Genomic DNA, 9,984 nt, shown 5'->3' with positions numbered 1-9,984 from the left:
TCACAGAGCTGGTGGATGTTAGAGACCTTGAGCTCCTCCAACTTTCATTTAAGGATGCCCCACAGATGCTCAATAGGGTTTAGGTCTGGAGATGCTTGGCCAGTCCATCACCTTTACCCTCAGCTTCTTTAGCAAGGCAGTGGTCATCTTGGAGGTGTTTTTGGGGACGTTATGTTGGAATACTGCCCTGCGGCCCAATCTCAGAAGGGAGGGGATCATGCTCTGCTTCAGTATGTCACAGTACATGTTGGCATTCATGGTTCCCTCAATTAACTGTACCTCCCCAGTACCGTCCGCACTCATGCAGCCTCATACCATGAAACTCCCACCACCATGCTTGACTGTAGGCAAGGCACACTTGTGTTTGTACTCCTCACCTGGTTGCCGCCACACACGCTTGACACCATCTAAACCAAATAAGTTTATCTTGGTCTCATCAGACCACAGTACATGGTTCTAGTAATCCATGTCCTTAGTCTGCTTGTCTTCAGCAAACTGTTTGCGGGTTTTCTTGTGCATCATCTTTAGAAGAGGCTTCCTTCTGGGATGACAGCCATGCAGACCAATTTGATACAGTATGCGGCGTATGGTCTGAGCACTCACAGTCTGACCCCCCACCCCTTCAACCTCTGCAGCCATGCTGGCAGCACTCATACGTCTATTTCCCAAAGACAACATCTGGATATGTCGCTGAGCATGTACACTCAACTCCTTTGGTCGACCATGGCGAGGCCTGTTCTGAGTGGAACCTGTCCTGTTAAACCGTTGTATGGTCTTGGCCACCGTGCTGCAGCTCAGTTTCAGGGTCTTGGCAGTCTTCTTATAGCCTAGGCCATCTTTATGTAGAGCAATAATTCTTTTTTTCAGATCCTCAGAGAGTTCTTTGCCATGAGGTGCCATGTTGAACTTCCAGAGACCAGTATGAGAGAGTGAGAGTGATAACACCAAATTTAACAAACCTGTTCCCCATTCACACCTGAGACCTTGTAACACTAACGAGTCACATGACACCGGGGAGGGAAAAATGGCAAATTGGGCCCAATTTGGATATTTTCCCTTAGGGGTGTACTCTTTTTTGTTGCCAGCGGTTTAGGCTGTGTGTTGAGTTATTTTGAGGGGACAGCAAATTTACGCTGTTATACAAGCTGTACACTCACTACTTTACATTGTAGCAAAGTGACATTTCTTCAGTGTTGTCACATGAAAAGATATAATAAAATATTTACAAAAATGTGAGGGGTGTACTAACTTTTGTGAGATACTGTATATATTTTTTAATGAGAGGCCCTAGAGAAAAAACTGGTGGCTGTTGCATATTTTTTATGTCACACGATTTTTGCGCAGCAGTTTTTTAAAAGCAATTTTTTTGAAAAAATACACTTTAATGAATTTTAATGCACAGAAAAATATAATAATATTTTTTTTGTACAATATAAAAGAAGATGTTATGCTGAGTAAATAGATACCAAACACGTCACATTTTAAAATTGCGCATGCCTGTGGAACGGCACCAAAGTATGGTACCTAAAAATCTCCCTAGGCAACATTTTAAAAGCCTTTACAGGTTACCAGTTTATAGTTACACAGGAGGTCTGGAGCTAAAATTTTGTCTCTCGCTATTTTTTTTTTTTTTTTTTTACATTTTATTATTTATTTTATTTAAAAATGTTCTGTTACTCTAATTTGGAATTACTTTTATAGTGAAGGGAATCACCGGCTGAAAAAAATGATACGCGTGCGGCTGAAGCAATGACTGAGATATCACCCTTCCTATCCAGTGAAGTACATCATTGAACAGGAAGTGGTTCTGGAAGATTTTACCCCCCCTCCCCCATGACCAGGGCATTTTTTACTACTTAGCACTGCTCTACTTTAACTGGTAATTGTGCGGTCATGCAACATTGTACCCAAATTACATTTTTATCATTTTTTCACACAAATAGAGCTTTCTTTTCAAGTTTTCAAATTCTTAATATATAAATGAAAATAGACCAAACATTTTGAAACAAAAACCTGATTTTTTTTCTATTTTCTGTTATAAAACATAGATAGGAAAAAAAAAAAAAAAATCGAATTTCTTTATAAATTTAGGCCAAAATGTATTTTGCTACATGTCGTTGGTAAAAAATGTCTTTGGAAAAAAAAATACCAATAAGTGTATATTCATTGGTTTGTGTAAAAGTTATAGCATATACAAACAATTAAATATATACTGGAATTTTTTTTTTTATATACTAGTATTGTCCCAGTGATGATCCGCGACTTAATGGGACTGCAATAGTGTGGCGAACAATCTGACACTAACTTACACTGGGTGGGAATTGACTAACTGCCACTGACATCACCAGTGACACTAATACAGCGATCAGTACTAATACTTTACACTGTCACTGTTCTAATGACACTGGCTGGGAAGGGGTTAACATCTCGGGTGGTCAAGGAGATAAATGTTTGCCTAACAATGTGTAATGTGTGCTGCCTTTTACGAATGATCTCTTTGTTTCTTACCCTTGCTTTGCAGGGATGAGAAACAGAGAGGTTGTTTCCCTTTGTACAGAGCCCTGTGTTGATTGTCAACACAGAGCTCTGGGCTGTGATTAAACACAGCTGATCAGCCCAGATACCGGAAGTAAGCCGCGACGTACATGTAGCACTGCCCCCGTAGGAGTCGTTGAGTATCGATTTCCCTGGGTCTCCCTCTGATTATCCTGCAGTCAGTTGCTTGGGTATTTTCACTTGACCAGGTAAACACTCATCCACTCATTATCCAATGACCAGTCTAAGGGATTTGCTTTTTTGTATTTATTGGTAGAACTTGGATAGGAGAAGGGATTAGTTGGATACTCACTTGGCCTCACTTGGTTGAACTGAATAGCAGACCCTTCTATTGAACCATACTGCATTTGTATGGAAGAATAAGTCCTTTGCTTGCTTTGGCAGCAGACTCAATGAACATTGACTCTTCAGGATACTAACCAGTATCCCCTTCAACGGGCACCCATTCACTGACTTTACTAGCTTGAAGAGATGTCCCTCACAGAACTAGACGTAGGTCTGTACTCACAGTAGCTAGGAACAGATCCTTCTAGGTGTGTCTGCCTCCCGGTCAGCTCTGCAGGACATCTGGGTTGTAGCTTCCGTGACTCTGACCCTCAGGTTGTCCACCTGAGGCCGCATGGCAGCCTGTAAAGAGGGGCAGTGACCCCCCTTTCTCCGGACCCCGCTCTCTAGCCGAAGACCCCCAGCACATGTGCTCACTTGGTATAGATGCAGTCACCCAGCATGCCTTGAGGCACCTTCCTCTGCCAATGGCCAAGGCTGTATGCTCCTTTGCTCCCATTTGTCAGGTTTCCTCCCACTGTCCAATATACCCCTTCCTGTTGGACCGGTGTGAAACAGGCAGACAACATGAGCAGCATCTGATCACACTGAGAAGACCCTATCAATGGATTACTGCTCCCTGTTGGGTTGAGAGTACGTACATTTGCAAAACAATTCCCCTGTGAAGCAGGGAAACCCAAAAACAATGCCCTCTCTAGCACCTACCTCGGAGGGTGCTACATACAGGTACGTTACAGTGTCTATACGAGCTGCCCTGCCGTAGTATATGTACGTGGGTCAGCAATAGGTCAAAGAACTCTAGATTAACAGAAAATCAAGTAAGGTTAATACAAAACAAAAAGCTTTTGAAATTGTTTACAACTTCAGCTCTTTGGATGTATAGCTGTGGATCACTTTCTCAGATCGTGGTCCCCAGGGGAGGACTGGACCAGGGGGCAGGGGGGCATTTGCCCCCTGGGCCGCTCTAATGTCCTGTGAAAAGGCTGCACTGCTTCTGCTGCAGACATGACTAAATGATTCCTGGTGAAGAGAAGTAAAAAGTCCCCACTGCTGACCTACTGAGTGAAGGATGAAGACAAGGACAGAGTCGTCGTCCCCCCAGCATGGATGGTGTAAACTATGTCTGAGCAGAAGCCGGTTCCATGCCTCACTGGAGATTCTCCCCCCGCAAGCCCCAACCGAGCTGTCCCAGCTCCCCCCAACCGCCCTCTGCTGTCCAGGTTGGGAACCCTGATTCAGCTTGTAGGTACCTGGAATGGGGGTCAGAAGGAGGTCAGTGGGAGGGGGGCCGAGTCGCTGCACCATGGGCCTCTGGATTGTACTTGCCCCCTGGGCTGAAAGTTACCAGTCTGCCCCTGGTGGTCCCCTGCCCATCCCCCCCCCCCCCACGGAGACTGCCCCACATGGTTCCTGGGCTCTCCCATTCATACCTCGAAACGCCGGATTACATCCACCAGCTTCAGGATGGCAAGTTCAGGGAGATAGAGGAACGTCCATTCCCCAATCTCCTCTACTGTACATTGAATGAAACCAGAAGCAACAAGCAAATAAAAAAAAAATATATATATAATACAATTTATTAAAAAACAATCAAACATAATGCCCATTGCAGGGCTGGCCCAAGACATGCTGCCCCCCCCCCCCCCAAACAAAAAAAAATCTTGCCCACCAAAAGGCCCCCACATCAATTATAAAATTTAGGAGATTTTATATATACGGTTATCTTCTTCCATAACTCACCACCAGACTGGTCCACCAAACTCCTGCTGTCTGTCCTCAGTCCTCCTGTCACTCCTGTGTCTGCCACGGGCCTAGAAGATCCAGCCTGGCCTGCGTGAGATGGAGTGAGCTGATGTCTGATGTCATTGCGCACACCGTGATCATGGGAGGAACGTTCGCAGGAGGAGAAGCTCCACCTCCTCATACTTATCAGTTTGCACTGCGGGTGGCAGTATGAGATGGGGAAAAACTGCCCGTAACCCCCCGCAAACTGATGACAAAAAACTGTTGAAAAAAAAATCTTAGGCGTCAATTTGCTGCCCCTCTCAAAGTGCCGACTGGATCCAATGGACCCAGTGGGACCCATGGTAGGGCTGGCCCTGGCCCATTGCCCTGCATGCAGCAACACATGCAAACATGCACCCAGGGTGCGCACATGTATGTAAACTACAATTGCATCACACATATGAGGTATCACCATGAACGCCGGAGTGAGAGCAATAATTCCAGTGCCTTAGCTGGTAGTGAACTCGAAAATTTATGAGCAGTAAAGGCTTTAAAGCGTCGCCTATGGAGATTTGTAGGTACCATTCATTTTCATGATATCACGGGTGCACACAATTTGAAGACTTGGCATGTTTTGCCAACACAACCTCATCTTTTTATAGTTTGCAAAAAAAAATGGGTATGTTGTGTTCACTAAAATTCATTTTAGATTTTTTTTCTTGAAAATATGACTTTTCTAAACATTTGCAACAATGTCGTGCAGCATAGTGTACATTTGTGTTCATTAAAAATCTTACAAACATACAACATAATAAAAATATAAAATAAATAAAATTATATATAAACAAAAAAAAATAGTTTACTTTAGCATAGAAAAAAAAACTGGCTTATTTTCCCAGAAAAAAAAAAACAGAACTAAATATACAAACCAAGACGTATGTTATTATTATTATTATTATTATTATTATTATTATTATTATTATTATTACAATAACAATAAGGCACCACAACAAGGCCCTAACCTTCACCTAAACGCCCCCTCAGGCTAAGAAACGATTACACATTTAACCCATGCATGCAGCCTTTTTACAAAAATCTGATCTTATAAAAATCTAGGGGATGCGAAAGGACAGAAAGAAAAGCCGCACACCCAGAGACTGGCAGACAGCAGCTAGGGGGACCTGACATTCCTCCAAGGCTTTGTCCAGGCCCCCGGCCGCCATCTGTCCTTCTTAAGACCCCGAATCTTCCCAACCTCACCCAAAATGTTGTACACCACCACCTCGACAGGAAGGATTTTTTTCCGAGTGGAAACCTGGCACCATGCATTCCACGCGAAGTAACGGACTACTAAGCTAACTAGAAAAAGTGTCCCAAAAACAAAATCCTGATGCGTCTCAAAAGACCCGTATGACCACTCCGCATAACTCAAGATGGAAAGGAAAGGGATACCCAGAGCCCAACCCACCTGCTTATAGACTTCTATAACATATCATAGTGTAGCACCCTATAGAATGCTAGATAGGATGTACATAGTTAGTTGGAGTGTAGGAAGATTTGGCTTGGCTGAGGTCCAGGCCTTGATTGGATCTGAGTCAGGTCTAGATGACTCAGCAAGCAGCATCTCTGGTAGATTCCCCTGGTCTCTGGAACATTGGAGAAGCTTCTAGAAGTAGTCTAGGAGGAGCTGCTTGGAGTATTGATGAGGGCCCCAGCAAATCCCCAGAATGGGCTGGCAGGGTGCAGGCACCTCATAAATACTCTGGGGTCATTCCAGCAGGGGCAGTCAGATGGAAGATGGAGATGGAGTGCTGAGAAGGATGTCAGGGGCCCTTGAGGTCTGCCCTTGTCAGGATGTCAGGGGCCCTTGAGGTGATCAAAAAAAAAAAAAAGGAAAAGTGTAAAAATAAAAAATAAAATAAACAATAAAAATTTGTTTTTGCTTGCAGGCAGAAGCAAACGCATGCGTATGTCACGGCCACATATGTAAACGATGTTCAATCTATACATGTGAGGTATCGCCGTGAATGTTAGAGTGAGAGCAACAATTATAGCCCAAGATCTTTACTGTAACTCTAAACTGGTAACCTGTAAATTTTTTTTTTTAAAGCGTCGCCTATAGAGATTTTTAGGTACCAAAGTTTGGCGTCATTCCACGAGTGTGCGCAATTTTAAAGCATGACATGTTAGGTATCTATTTACTCGGGGTAACATCATCTTTCACATTATATGAAACAATTGGGCTAACTTTAGTGTTTTCTTTTTTTGTTCACAAAACATTTGTTTTTCCCAAAAAAAAACGTGTTTGAAAAATTTCAGCGCAAATACGGTGTGACATAAAAAGTTTCAGGGACCGCCATTTTATTTCCTACGGTCTCTACAAAAAAAAATATATAATGTTTGGGGGTTCCGAGTAATTTTCTAGCAAAAAAATGATGATTTTTACATGTAGGAGAGGAGTGCCAGAAATCACCCGGCATGGAAGTGGCTAAACTAGAGGGCGCTTTTCCCTTTCTTTAAACTCACATAGGAGCGGTGGAGGAAATCGCATTGCATTCCTATTCAAATCACATGCAATTATTTGCGGTGCAAATCGCAGCGCAAAGTATTTGTTTTGGTATCGGGAGCATTTGGGCGAGTACTGATACTGGGCAAATGCTTGGTATCGGCACCAATACCGGTATCGGGATCAGTGCATCCCTTGTACACTATAAAAGCTGCAGGTGTGATTTTATATTGTTGCCCTGTATATTAATTGTTAACACAGTGTAGTGTGCCCAATTAAATAAGGGCTAAAACTAGTTTCTTGTTGACCTGATAGGACTAATGAGGCTGGCATTGCTGACTGTCACTGGCTTCAAAATTTGTGAATTCTGAAAGACAGTCCTGGAATAATCATGAAAAAAAACAAACATCAAGTTGGGGTTCCTCATCTAAATAATCAAGTCATTGGAAAAAATTGGTTGAAGCACTGAGGACTTTCATGGCTCCACAAAGACTTACAACTCCATGATTATGTTAAAAATATACATTTATTGGTTTATACACATGTTAAAAGACACAGCCACCCATAAGGAAGGGGGGGGGGGGATAGAGAAAACACATATAATGGTGAATTGGTCCCCAGGCGGCACCTAGGTCACTGGAAATGGACTAAACCAGACAATTCAAATATTGAAAGTTCCTCTAGGATCAAATAGAATGTTCATGTGGTTCCTCATACAGAGGGGCCACTTGTCCGCCTCTAACTATACTCTACAAGTTTCGCAGGAGATCCGCTTCATCAGGAGTGCTATTCAGGAGGAATTGGTCTATAAGAAAGTACAGATGATAAACAACACATAACACATATAATATAGTATAAATCCACCAATATAAACAGTTAAATAACTCTTACACCATCTCTTGTAAGTGCATAGTCTCAAGGTAAATATCCCAACCCCATCTCACAATTAAAGATTGACTCAATTCGGTGGGAGATACCTTAATAGTTGAATAGTCAGGTCAGTGACTTAGAAAGCACTGAAGCCATTGGATCAACATGACAGCCAGGGATCTGGTATTTTCAGAATGAGGGGCAATGGCAGTCACCAGGCTTCTTCAATAAATGTCCCTCTAAAGAGCTGATGTGAACACCTGGAAGCTGTACTCATATACAATGCCCGGCGGCTGCGTGAGTCACCCATGACTAAGCTGTGCCTGTATCCTTTCCAGACGACTAGACTGGACCGCGTTCACAACCTCAGCTCTCCCATCTGCCTCCCACGGCCCAGTCTTCACAAGACAGAGATGTGAAATGTTTTGATACTGTTATAAATACAATAACCGTATTACACAACCGACCCAAACTACAGTGAGGCCTGGAGCGTAAAGAAAAAAAGGCAAAATAGCGTAGGGCAGGCATGACAGTGTGAAGAGCAGAGTCCAGGCATGAAGGGTTATCGGTTGGTTTTGCTTTAGTAATAAAGGGCTTACCTGATTGGGGTATCCCGTGGCTAGGTGGGGTCTAGGGCAGGTTAGGGAGGGGTGGCATCCAGTGAAGCTCGACGGACGCAGGAAGCAGCTTCCCACCCACCCTCCCTGTTTCTGGTCAGTTTCCTCATCAGGAGCATTGATGGAAGTCGTGACAGCTAGGTGATTTTTGGTCTTTGCTGGTGGAAGAAAAGCTAGGATAAGGAAGGGTTTGGGACCCATCGGTGGTATCCAGTTAATGTTGGTTTAGCTGGAATATGGTACTGAGTTCACTGCGGTTGTCTCCGAGCCGGTGTGTTGTGGCTGGAGGTCTATTATAGTAAAAGGTTCCGCAGTGCATAATTGGAACATTCTGTAGTTTGAGGTGCCTTCAAAGAAAAACAAGCTTAGTGACTGATATGTTTCTGTTATAAGGAATGTTTTTTCTCTTTTATGTTCAGGCTGGGTTCACACTATTGCAAATTGGATGTGGGTTTCCTATTCCCATGTCAGGAGATTGTGACTGGCTCTCAATGAGTCCCCCTCAACTCCAAACTTACCAACATTATCGTCCCAGATCACAGAACACCGGTAACTCTACCCAGTGGTGTAGTCTGGTTTTGTGCTGCCCTAGGCAAGACTAAAATCTGGAGCCCCCCCCATCTCAATTTGTCCCACCCCAGCCGCTTTAAAATTACACACACCAATGCAACAGTGACAAACGATGTAAATTTTTCTATCCATAGGTGATGCTTTCAAAGCCTTTATAGGTTACCACTTTAGATTTGCAGAGGAGGTCTGGTGCTAGAATTACTGTCTATGATCGAACGTTCGCGTAGATACTTCACCTGTGGGACGATCGCTGTTTGTGTGTGTGCGGGACAGACAAGCAATTTTTTACACTGTTGCTTTAATTTTTTTTGTGTAAACATCCTTGTGACATCAATAGGCATGTGATAGGTACTGTTTATGGAGAGATCTGGGGTCTATAAGATCCCTCTGCACTTAAAAGCATTCAGAAAATCACCAACACCAACAATAGTGAATAATATCTGCCACTGATACCAACAATAGGCACTATTTCTCCCACTAACACTAATGATGGGGCACTACTCCTTCTAAGACACCAACAGTGGTGCATAATTCCTGCCACTGATACCAACAATGGGGCACTGCTTTCCCTCCCACTTATACTGACGGGGCACTATTCCTCCCACTGACACAGATGGGCACTATTCCTCACACTGACACCAATGATGGGCACTATTCCTCTCCCTAATACTGATAATGGGGCATTATTTACTCCTATTGATTCCAGGCATAGTTTACTCACATTGGCCCCTTCGAAAATCTGAAGGACAGTAAACCAGCTCTTTGTTTAAAAAGTTGGTAGACCCATAGTACAGGGTACCACTAAAAATAAGTTTTTCTTACCTTACCCTTCGCTGGCAGCCAACGCTCACTTAT

Source organism: Pelophylax lessonae, assembly GCF_965119305.1.
Source record: "Pelophylax lessonae genome assembly, chromosome: 5".
NCBI lineage: Eukaryota > Metazoa > Chordata > Amphibia > Anura > Ranidae > Pelophylax > Pelophylax lessonae.
This window is presented reverse-complemented; position numbering follows the sequence as displayed.